This window comes from Sparus aurata, chromosome 5 (genome assembly GCF_900880675.1).
Source record: "Sparus aurata chromosome 5, fSpaAur1.1, whole genome shotgun sequence".
NCBI classification, from domain to species: Eukaryota; Metazoa; Chordata; class Actinopteri; order Spariformes; family Sparidae; genus Sparus; species Sparus aurata.
In genome coordinates, this window is record NC_044191.1 from 4,622,841 (window position 1) to 4,635,938 (window position 13,098).

The 13,098-nt window shown below is 42.5% G+C and overlaps 1 long non-coding RNA gene across 1 annotated transcript; it reads left to right on the forward strand.

Moving 5' to 3' along the window:
* Nucleotides 1-427: 427 nt before the first annotated feature.
* LOC115581215 (uncharacterized) lies at nucleotides 428-3,479 on the forward strand. The gene is made up of 3 exons (XR_003984005.1): nucleotides 428-468; nucleotides 1,831-1,949; nucleotides 3,411-3,479. It is a non-coding gene; the product is annotated as an uncharacterized LOC115581215 (long non-coding RNA).
* The last annotated feature ends 9,619 nt before the right edge of the window (nucleotides 3,480-13,098 follow it).

The following is a 13,098-nucleotide window of genomic DNA, read 5'->3' on the forward strand; positions in this document are numbered from 1 at the left end:
TTCATTCACATGTGTGCAGCCAAAGCCTTACTGCAATAGCAGGGAGAGGAGAGACATGACACTGCATGAAAAGTGGGATTTTCGGCCCCGTAAACGCCCGGAAATCTCCCTAATTTTCAGCAGTTAACAACAATTTACAGGCTGTGAATGTGGCGTTTGTCTGTGCCGAAAATTGTCGGAAACGAACCATGACGTCAGTGGAGCTCCCGGAAGCGAAGCAAATTAGAGCGAACGGCTCTAATTTGCATATGAATAGCAGTGAAACCACGCCTGGCCAGAGGATGTGTGGGCTGGCTTAGAGTCCTAAAGAGAGAGAGTGGCGCCACCTACGTTCACTGCAATGGTTCATTTTTTTCACAGCAATGGCGGAGCATGGAGCCCCTCAAAAGTTCCCGGAAGTTAGCAAAAGCTACCTTCCGCCCAATGTAATTCTTATGGAGCACACGGTCGGAGCAACACTTGATCAAGGTAAAATGGTTAAAGAATGACATTTTCATATTAGTAGTGCATCGGAATTAAATTGACATAAGTAATTAAGTATGTCGGCGGATAGTTTCCGTCCAGATTAGAAGATTTAGAGAATATTAACAGATAAAAGTTTTAGCTAGCACGCTTGATAACGATAGCAACACATGCAACACGCTGATACATGTAAATTCTGTTCTCTAAATATAACTTAATACAACGCTGTCAATTTATACTACTAGCCAAGTGAATGTGCAGGGAATGTGATTGTAGATAAACATCCATTTAATATCATTAAGGCTGCGGAATAACGGGTGAAGCTTATGATATAGGGACATTAGCTAGAACTGCGAGCTCATAATATCTCTGACCACCGCATTGCACTGACTAAGCAGCATCTATCTATCTATCTATCTATCTATCATTTGGATATAGGGATATAGGTCTGAGTGCAGGGTGAAAAGCTCACATTTGAATATTAAAACTGAGCCGCACCCGCCGATCCTGATCCCGGTGATAAACTTTCTTGCAAATAATAACAGGGTGATTCTGGAAGTTTAATATTATTATTGTGGTGTCTATTGGGCAACTTGATTTTCTTTTCAAAAAGCTGATAGGAGTATAGTATATATTATAAAGCTAGGCAGTTGACCAAATCACGTAAATACTAGGTGTTGTGATTCTGGACAGTGAGAACACACGGTTTATACCAGCATGGTTCCATTTTTCATGCATATGTATCGTGTAACTAATTCTCCAAGTGAATATTGTGTTGTGTATTATGTTGTGAAAGAGACTCCTGACGTGATCATCATGTGCACGCAGCTTTCCACTCCACTAAATCCTAAACCACGATTGGCTGCAGCTGTCCCTAATTGATTAATTAGTTCAGAGCAGTCAAGCAGAGAAAAAAGGCAACAGAGAAGGGAGGAGAAATGAAGCGTTTGGAGTTATAGGTAAGAATAAACTACAAGTAGCTACTGTTTACCAGTTTATTCAGTTAGGTTGCGGTTGCTTTTGACCTCTGTGTGCCCCTTATGGAAAAGTAGCTCCAACTATTTATTTGCCTGGGGTGTGTGGAGGGGGCTGCATGCACAGCGAATGATCACCATAGCAGTCTCATCTACATATATGTATGTGTATGTCGATATATCTACATATCTATGTCACACACAAAATATGTAATATTTTCAATGTATATCAGTTACCTGCACTTGGTTCTGTGCGGTCAAGAACCAGTGATGCCTCTTCATAACTTATTTTGCATGCTGCGGGCCAGGGGTGCTGAGCAGACAAACGTGAGATTGAAAAGACATAATGCGTTTTTTTTTTCAAGCAGTCATAATAAACAAATGTTCCGAACAGGTGATATCATCTTGCATATATTTGGGAACCTACAGTAGGAGCACTTTGTTGTGGAGCGTCAGTGATGCTGCAAGCCAGGAGTACTGAGTGGACCACAGTGAGGCTGGAAACATAATAAGGTGGGTCAGGCATAATAAATCATACTAGATGGGTATTACCTTACTAAACATAACTATTGCTGTTAGTCATATTATTTGATATACCTGTGCAACATCATGCAGTGTCGTACAACAGCTGTGCCTTAATTTCTGCTTTTATGAATTTTGTTGTCATTTTTTGTATCTCAACAATTGTTGCTTATATTTTTCCTTTCTCGTATTTTAATGGAGATGGCAAAATATCAGGAACACTGATGAATTTAATGCACCCCAGCACAGCGGCATCCACTATGAATCCTGTAATAAACAGCAACCAGAATGATCACCATTTTGACAATGTCAGCTAAAACTAGAAATATATAAGTCTGATAAATGAAGAATTTATGGCAGAGCAACTGAAATGGATTGTCTTAGATGTGTGCCTAATGTCATGGGTGACGAGTATGTATATTAGTAACTGTAATGAATATGTAGTTGATTAATGATTTAGGTAATCATACGGCATTGATGCTGCATGCTGCACATCAGGAGAACTTAAGAGTAAGGACAAAATATCTTGTAGCTCAGGAGTGATGATGACAAGGATGTTTATATGTCTCAGTGATTTGTAGTTGGTGAAACAGTGATGTTTACCAGATACACGTAGGTGGAGGGTTAGTGATGTCAGCTGGGGAGAAGCAGTGATGTAGCAGGGGCTGGTAGTTGGTGGAGCAGGGATATTCTCTGGGTACAGGTAGGTGGAGGGTTAGTGATGTCAGCTGGGGAGGAGCAGTGATGTAGCAGGGGCTGGTAGTTGGTGGAGCAGGGATATTCTCTGGGTACAGGTAGGTGGAGGGTTAGTGATGTCAGCTGGGGAGGAGCAGTGATGTAGCAGGGGCTGGTAGTTGGTGGAGCAGAATTATTCTCTGGGTACAGGTAGGTGGAGGGTTAGTGATGTCAGCTGGGAGGAGCAGTGATGTTGCAGGGGCTGGTAGTTGGTGGAGGGGCAGTGACATTTTCTGGATGCAGGTAGGTGGAGGATTTGTTAGCCTAAGTGGATGCAGTCAAATGGAGTGTTAGTTATCTTGGCTTTGTTCTGGTAGGTGAAGGAGCAGGGATGGTTGGGTGCTTGTAGGTGGAGCATTACTGGTGCTGGCTGGGTTCTGGATGGTGAGGGAGAAGTGATGTGGATTTGGTGCTGGTAGGTAGAGGATTAGTGTTGTTGGCTGGGTGCTGGTAGGTGGGGGATTACTGAGGGTGGCTGGGTTTATGTTGGTGGAGGGGCAGTGATGCTGGATTTGTCCTGAAGCACTGTCAGCTTTTCTGGGGTTGGTTGATGTTGAACCTGGGACACTGTTCTTTCTCACTTTTTTGGTTTGGCTCTTGCTTCCAAGATGGCCATCTTTTAAGTGTTGTTTTTTCCTGTCATTTTGTATTTTTTTTGCTTCAATCCGCAACCTCAACCTAATAAATCTCCTGATTATGTTTTCTTTTACTCCACAGCATGATGGAAGCCTGCTGGAGAGTGCCAGTGCCTCCTTCTCCAACACACCCACTGCATTTGGAAGCTCCATGAGGGAGGAAGCAGTCTTCGTCCTGAACAGTTCCTCGATGTGGTGAATGACATCATAGGCTTCTTGGGAGGGGTGGCAGAGGGCACCTGACTTGAACTCTTTGAACTTCAACAACATGCTTTTTTCTCCCACAGGATTGTCATCACTGTGCTGTGTTGCAGTTCTGCAGTTTTCACAGATGCTGGCAAACTTGATGATCTTGTGGACAATGTAGCCTGCAAGATGGAAGAGTATACATTTTTCCGTCTTTGTTAGGTCAGGTGCTGCTCTGTCCACCACTGTTTGTTGTTCCACTCTAACTGATGGATGCCTGCCTGGTGTTGCTGGATGTGCCACTGATGTTTTATTGTGGTCAACCCCAAAGGATTTCCACATGGCTTGGTTAGGGCTACCCATGTCAGTGGTGACATTCATCACATGTAGCCCAATGGATGCTGCCCTCTGAATTATTTCAGTAATGATTGGCCTGTACTCGGCTCCCTTGGTAGAATTGCCACTGAAATGGTATGCAACAACTTGCTTCCAGCGTGTTGTGTTTTCAGCCAACATAAACACACATGCATGTGTTGCTACCCCTGTGTGACCCGGCAAAGTCACATCACCATACAGTTTTCCTGACAGCGTGTGTAACTCCACACTTGGTGTTATCGCCATTTCATCCAGGGTCAACACACACTCCCTCTCCAGGTCTGTAAACCCATCGGCCTTCAGTTTGAGGAAGTCAAACACCTCTGTCAAAATACCCGGCTCAAACCTAACTGACTGCATCCTTCTCTGCAGGGTCCTAATTCCTGGCAGGGGAATCTGGAAGTCCTGCAAGGCCTTGTAGCCAGAGGAACCAGCAGCAAACCTTAGTTTTAATGCCTTCTTGACAGTGGCATTGCTCCATTTCATACTTCTGGTGGTGAGTCTGCCCAATGCTCCAATTTGATCTTTTGTAAAAAATTTCTTTAAGTTTTTCTCCCTAATTTTCATTGTCCTCTTCAGAACTGCGTTTTCCTTCTTTACTTTTCTAAGTGCTGCCCTGGTTTTTTTAATTTGATTTTCTTGTCTTTTCAACTGTTGTAGGAGTTTTGATTCTGTCGTTGGTGGCTTCCTGCTCTGCTGACTGGCTGTGAGCTCTCCCTGTCTCTCCTCATCTGCCATGTCCTCTCTTTCTTCTATCTCACTTTCCCTTCTCTCTCTCTGCTCACCCTTTCTTTCCCCAGTCTTGGAAACTGGTGTAAGTAGAAGAAATGTCACTGTTTATTTTTAAATATTCGTGTAAAAGCATGATTATGACAAAAGAGGCACTTTTAAGATTGACCGTATTTTTGTTTTTGGCTCAAACTAATTTTCAAAGAGAGTGCTACGGCACTTTTATGATGGCATCAAAATCTCTATTTTTAAAACCGTAAGAAGGCTCGACACAACATGAAACTTTGCTTGTAGTATCACCAGGATCTCTACACATGAACACGAGCATTGAGAACATTGTGTACTGATGTGTCTGGGCTTTCTTCTTCAAAGGTGTCAGCGTGTAGTTCGATAATAAAGGATACTGCGGAGGCAAGGCCGGGTGGAAAATAGAGCGATCTTTATTTAAACAAAATCTAATGCCTTGAGTCCGGGATCAGAAGCGGCCGCATTCTGATATTTTCAAATCTGTGGACAAAACAATGCCAAAATGCTTGTCCTCTGCTCCATCAAAACTCAGCCTGTGCTCTTACAAGGTTTTTCCAAATGCCACCCCCCGTTCCTTCTGTCAGGGCCTTTTTAAGAGTCTCTCCTCAAAGTCACCCACTTCTTCTGATTGGTTCCCTTGCCAAATTACTTAACAGAAGACAAAGGGGTTCTATCTGTGCTTAGTCATCTCTTATTATATGGCATGCAGGTCAAGCTTAGCTAAGCACTTAATCATCTGTTACCTTTGACCCTTACAGTTGGAAGCTACCTCCTGGATTTCTATTCACACAATGAAAATCAATTGGTCATGACTGAATTCAAACTAAGTGGGTCAGTCATGATTGAATCTAACTAAAGTAAGTCAGAATGTGTTGTCCTCCAGACACCTCAGTACACAGAGTTTACTAAATGTTTTTGAACAACTCACCTACTTAGCAGTAGCTTGTTCTGCTAGCCATCGTCATAGCAGCCCAGACGTGTCGATCCCCGAGTATGTCTTGGCTGCCATGAAGACGGCTAGCGGAACAAGCTAATGCTAAGGTGAGTTGTTCTTTTTAGTAAACTCTGTGTACACAAACAATGTTCTCAATGCTGGAGTTCATGTGTAGAGACCCTGGTGATACTACAAGCAAAGTTTTATGTTGTGTTTTTAAAAATAGCGATTTTGATGCTAGTGTGAAGTGCCCCTTGCACTCCCATTGAAAATGAGTTTGAGCAGAAAACAAAGATATGGTCAATCTTAAAAGTGCCTTTTTCGCCGTAATTATGCTTTTACACGAAGGTTTGACTTGCATAGATTCACAAAAAAAAGCCTAGGTTGCATTTTAGCTAGAGTTTCGCTTTGAATAAGAAATATTGGTATAATTATCAAGATTTCATATACATTATACCTGTGTCAGTTTTAATACAATAGCTGTGATCTGCAGCTAAGGACCCTGTCTTTGCTGGTGAAGGGGGGCATCGTGGAGTAGGGGCCCTCCTCTTCCTGACTACTGGCCGATGCGCAAAGATGGTGGATATCGCATCTTCTCTCAGCCTAGTCTTGCCCTTGCTGGTCTTCACAAACTGGTCAGCCTCAAAATGTACCTGCAGAGTGACTTTACCTTAGTTCTCACACTCAACAATTCACTTTTATCTAGCACTATGGACATGTCTGGCATTAATCCCATAGTGGTTGAATACACACTTATCAGATGGCACATTCAACTTAGTAGATATGTTTAAAATCTTTGCACATATAAAACACATCCAGTTCCTGAGGCAACTTGACAAAATGTTACACATCAGTGGTTGATTATACTTAATTAACCATGAGCAGCAAAAGCTGTTGATGATTAGAAAATGTGAATCTCCGTAACTGAAAGTGATTACTTTTTTTGTGGGGTTGTATGAGATCCCTCTGCCTTGTATTTCCTGCACTAAACAGCACTCAGCACTCTTCCAGGTTGCAGGAGGAGGCAGAGTGCAGACACAGAAGCAAAGAGATGTTAAAGTGGGACTTCTTTTAGGATCTAAAATATTTTTTGTTGTTGTCGCTGTGCTCAGCTGTGTATCACTTTCTGCCCTTTTCCAGCACTGCCCTGAAGAACCTTCAGCTGTTCTTGGGTTGCCCGATGTTCACCTTCCTGGTTTTGGTCTTGTTTCGAAGATGGCCGTTAAGTGTTTAAGTGTTGTTTTTTCCTGTCATTTTCTTTTTTTTTCACCCCTTAACTTCCCTTGGTTTTTGCATTGTTTTTCCTGTTCAGTGTTCTGTTTTTAATTAAAAACATATTAAAATTCCCAATGGTGTGGTATTTGAAAGTGTGCAAATGCATTGTTTGAATATGATTACCTCACATATTTTTTTGTTGGTAACATCTTTGTAGGTGGTTAAATGGCTCCTTCCGACTTTAACCACCCATGATTTTCTCCTGTCTCTGTCTCTGGGGAAGCCGTACATGCGCACACCTTTCTCTGAGCGATTGGAGCATCCCCATGCAGCACAGTACACCATGGTGAAGACTGTCAAGGACTACATAGTGGAAAGGACACAAACAGCTTGACATGCTGATCTGTTTGACTTCTTTAGATACTGTTTTTAAGGAATTCATTGCGGTATTAAGTGCTTTGGGAAAAACAAGACTGATTTATTGTGCATCACTGAGTAGAGTAAGTTTGGGATAAGGAGGAATAGTTAACAAATAGTGATAGAATTCAGTTTATTTGCAGTGAGTTCAAATGAAAATGTAATTTATTTGCCATGGATTTCCTATTAGAACACAATTATCATCATAGTGTTGTTGCGAGTCCAGACTTAATGTGCAGTCAATGGGCAGATCATTGTTAGTCACCTGTCTCCTCACTCAAGTCTGAAAATAAGAAAAAAGAGAAAATATTACGATTTCAACGACTTTACACGTGTAGTAAACTTAACGGAGTTAAAAGCATTAACCACAAGCATTTAAATGTTGCAAAGCTAAGCATTTATTGACCATTATTTACCGATCGTCGTAGTTTTTCTAGTGTTTTCAATTGCCCGCCAAGCACTTCCGGGAACTTTCGGAGGCTACATGGACCACGTGATCCGCCAGCGTTTTGAACTTCCGTTGTCGCCACTCTCTCTCTTTAGGACTCTAGGCTGGCTTGAATATCCTCACTCAGTATTGGATGAAACCACTACTCATAAACAAGCAAAATCACTCGTGATTGGTCACCCTGGGTCATTATAAACGTAACCCCAGTGAGAATATATATATATATATATATATATATATATGTATATATATATATATATATATATATTTATATATATATATATATATATATATATATATATATAAATATATATTTATACACTACTCACAATAAGTAAGGGATATTGTTATTTACATGAGTGCTTTGACTATTTGGTCTGAATTTTAATGAAATAAGTAAAAGTTCCCTTTGATATTACTAATAATGAATGAGAAGAAACACCATTTTGTTTGGTTTAATATTTATTACCCCAAAAATTTAGACAATAACAAGGATAGCCCCAAATAACAAAAATTGACAATGTCAGTAGCGGGTGTTTCCACCATTTGCCGCAATGACAGCTTGACAGCGACGTCTCATGCTCCTCACTAGCCTCATGATGTTGTTCTGAGGCAATGCGTTCCACTCCTCCACAAGTGCTACACGCAATTCTGCCAGGTCACGTGGGGGTGGGGTACGATCATCCAGTCTCTGCTTCAGCTGGTCCCAGACGTGCTCTATGGGGTTCAGGTCAGGGGACATTGCTGGCCATACCATATGAGGCACTCCGACTTCCTGAAGTCGAGCTGTGACAATTCTGGCACGATGTGGTGGAGCATTATCATCCATGAACAGAAAGTTGGGGGTGTGCTGGCGGAATTAGGGGATGATGATGGGTTCTATGATGTCTCTGAGGTAAGAACGTGCAGTGACTGAGCCCTCTACAATAACCAAATCTGTTTCGCGCTGACTGGTGATGCCTGCCCAGACTGTTGCACCTCCTCCACCAAAGGGAACCCTGGGGACCATGTTGACCTCGGCGTATTGCTCACCTCGCCTTCTCCAGCAACGCTGACGACCATCATTTCTGTGCAAGGTGACCCGACACTCACCAGTGAACAGGACGGTAGACCACTGCTGCATTGTCCAGGTCACATGGTCTTGTGCCCACTGCAAACGTTCACGGCGGTGTCTTGGTGTCAGTGGAGTCACCTGCAACGGTCGTCTGGCATTCAAGCCAAAGCGGTGGAGTTGGTTTCAAATGGTTTGTCTGGAAACCCTAGTACCCCTCACATCTCGTAACTGGGCCTGCAAGCTGTGTGGCAGTTGCATAACGATGTCTGAGTGCATAGGTCCTGAGGTACTGGTCATCGTTGCGGTCTGTCACTCGTGGGGCTCCACTCCTGGGTCTGTCACGAACTCTGCCAGTAGTTCTGTGTCTTGATGCAAGTCTGCTGATGACACTTTGAGACACACCAAGTTCACCAGCAACATCTGACTGCCTGCCACCGACCCGAAGGCGCGCTATGGCCAGGTGGCGCTGCTAGTCCGTTAAGTGACGTCGTGTGTTCATGGCTGTTTGAATGATGAACTTGGAATGACTTACTGACAATACCAGCTTTTTATACCCACAGAATGTTGAAATTGATGCCACATTGAAAAGGGTTGTCTTTTAGTTTTTTGGTATTGGCCCCAATATGTAAGGCACACTGTACACAGTGAGACCATTACATGGAAAACACAAAATGAGGTGTGTCTATCACCCCAATACAATTGCCTCCCTATCCCAAAACTCTCTGAAGTGAAACAAACACCGTATGTATGAAATCCACTGAGTCTCTCACAATATCCCTAACTTATTGTGAGTAGTGTATATATATATATATAAATATATATATATATATATATATATAAATATATATATATATATACATATATATCTATATATATATATATATATATATATATATATATATATATATACATATATACATATATATATATATTTATTTGTGTAATATATATTTATATTAATTGTTCATTCATTTATATTTATGATATCATCAAGGGCATGAATGAGTTAATTGAGAAAAGGAACATTTGCCAGGAAGGTGTTGTTTATTCAAAGAAAGAGTTTTATTAGCACAAACACAAACACACAGCATGTACAAAGCATAATCTGCCCACACAACAAACAGGAAGATCACAAGAGGCCCAAAATCCTACAGCACCGCGAAGTGTCTGTTTTTGCAGACGTCTGTGGTGCGCTGCCCTGTACTTCGGAATCGCCTCTCATGTGACAGCAGTGTGGTACAGAGCTCGGTGAGCTCCCGGCTGCGAAAGGACGGAGGTCGCACAATTCATCCAGACACCCGCCATCTTGTGCCGTCTTCCTCCTCAGACATCAGGTCTATGGCGGCGCACTTCCAAAGGTCCACCTCATCCTCAGCTAGCACTCTGTCTCGCTTCCAGCAGCTGTAAAAACAATCAATAAAGACAATTAGTACTGCGCGATGCACTGCGTATGGATACAACACATCTATTATTTAATAGAATAATAGTCACATTGACCAAAAACGGACCTAATCTAATAAATCTTACCCTCTTTGTCCTCGATCGACTCCGAGCTGAACTCCTCACAGCGTCCACCTGCGATGCAAGATCTGGTTGTTTGTTGGCCTGCGTATTAGGGGTGGGCGATACTGCAAATTTTGATATCGATCTGATACCAAGTAATTACAGGGCCAGTATTGCCGATACCGATACCGATACTGATACTTTTTACTTGAAAATTCCTGATCATTGAGTGATTTAGTACTTTTGCCTTTAATTAGTTGACCATGATTATGATAACGATAAAACACAGGACAAAGATTTTAACCAAATAAGAAAATTATATTTAACTTAATTAAATCTATAACCTATCTGCATGTAGCCTAAATAGAAATACTGATGTTCCTTCAACAGATACACAAAAGGGTTATTATATTCTGCCATATTCAAACTTCAGGTTTGAGGAAGGCTCTATATCAATATAAGTATATATTTTTGAGTTCCAGTTACAGTGAACCTGAGTAAGCAGAGTGAGAGAAGTGAAGAGGAGCGCTGCGCTCACACAAACTCTGTGAAGAAATATGAGTGCTTTGCTGAATTTATAGAAGAGAAACTACAACAAAAATATCAATCTCATCACGCTAGTATCGATCCGATACCAATACTCACCTTGGTATCGATACTATCGATATTTGGATCGATCCGCCCACCCCTACTGCGTATTGTCTCATAATGTCTTACAGGCAGCTGGAAAACAATTAAAAAGACTGGTATGAATAAAGAAACGTAAGTCACAGCAAAATTAAACGAGGGAGAAAACAGTAACCCCCAATTTCCACTGGATACGTCTCCGCTGCGTTGCGTCTCCGCCACGCCAGCGGAGCAAATACGTTTCACTTTAGTCAATGTGTCAATCTCCACCAGGTCCGCTGCGCTGCGTATCCGCTCCGTCCCAGCTCCGGCAGTCCGGAGCTCTCCGGAACAGATATGCAGGACTTCTATATCTGGCGGATGCCGGAGCACGACGCAGCAATTCAGCTGAATTTAGCACCGAGCAGACAGGAAGTCAAGCGCTAAAATAACAAACAGCATCCGGTTACCTTTCAAAATAAAACACTCGGTGTTGACACCAGCACACAAATCTCTAAAAAGAGACCACCACAAGCTCTTCTGCTAATCCCTCGGTCGGGAACACTTCGTGTTATTGTTTTTAATAACACAGACCTATAACTGCGGTCGTGAGTGATCATGTGATTATCGCGGGAACTCCTCTGCCTCGTGAGCCAGCTGTCTACCGTACTGCGCCGCAGCGGACTCAAACCGCAACCGGTGGGGATTGCCGGACGGCGGACGGCGGAGCAAAACCGGATCGGAGCTGCAACGCAGCGGACACGTATCCAGTGGAAATTGGGGGTGACAGTTACACACAATGGCGTCATTATCGGCATCGTGTAAATCTGGACTTGCAGATGTGGCTCCGAGCTAACAGGAGGTCGCGGCCTTGTTATGAGGCGAGGTTAGTCTGTGAAAACAAAATGCTCGCAGCGATAAACCTCCGTGTCCCTCTGCGGCAGTGAAGCTCCGTCGGCGACATTCTTCGTGGCGACCCGGCAAAGCTCCTCCCGTCCGCGTAGACATAGTTGCCAACTCTCCCGATTCACGCGGGAGACTCCCGATTTTTAACCCTTTCTCCCTCGATGCTCCCGGTCAGTAATTTCTCCCGTTAATCTCCCGATTTTACAGTAAAGGAAACAAGTAAGATTGTGTCCCTATATTTGTTGCAGTATCTGGCAACCCTGGCCTGCCTGTGTGGATGAGCAGGTTTGTGATTATTCCTGATAAATCCCGCAATCCGGCTTTTCCGACCTGAAAATGAGGCTCTCGTGAATCATGCAAATCTGTTTTTCTTTTTTTTTGGGGGGGGGGGGGCCTTGCGCAAGGCACGATCGGTCGGGTATTGATAAACATAATGACATTTGATTTTGATGATGACGTGATTTTTGTCGGTTTAATATCACGAGCGAATGGGGAATTTAAGTTGCACACAGTGAAAGCATCACACCCCAAGTTATCTTGAAATCGATTATTATTGTCATTACTGCTATTTGTACCGTTGAAGTTGAGTGACTGAAATCCTCGTCATCCTATTCAAAGGCTGCAACAGGCGACTCATCGAACCGGGGTGAAGTTAGTTTCAGTTTGGATATTCTGTGGATATCGGGTCCAGCTGAGACTTTACTGAGGTTCTCCCAGTGTCAGCAGCAGGAGGACGGTCAGCTCACCTCTCAGAGCCTCGCGCTGAATCACTGAGACTGATTTAGGGACCGTCATTAAATTACTTAGCATAAATAAATTAATACAAAATAACTGCTGTTTTTTAGAATATCTTTCATGTCATGTGACCCAGTGACTCCAAACCAGCTGCAGATTGTATCAGTAAACTGGACGAGTAAGACACCTATTGTTATTGTATTTTAGTGCTTCCTCTATTTAATATGAATATTAATATGCAGAAATTATGATGAATTATTATCATAAATATTATTAATTATTTCTCAATAGCTTCCATGGCATGTGGCTCACTGACTTCTGAAATGCTCAGGATGTTAACATATTTTCAAGCAGCAATGTCAGCTTCTACACTATTTTGTCTCATGTCTTAGATTCTGATTCTGAAATTCTGAAAATGATTTTCTTTACAAAAATCTCACGAGTAGGTGAGATTTAAAGGGTCATTTTTCAAATTTTTTTCCAGGGGGGCATGCCCCCAGACTCCCCTAGTGTTGCTAGGTTATCAACTCAGAGCGCAGCTGCTATTAAAAAAATTAGGGGAAACACTGTCTAAGAATTTTGTGTGGTTTAAAATACAAGGCAAGAAATTATGACAAATAAATCCTACACCTGGC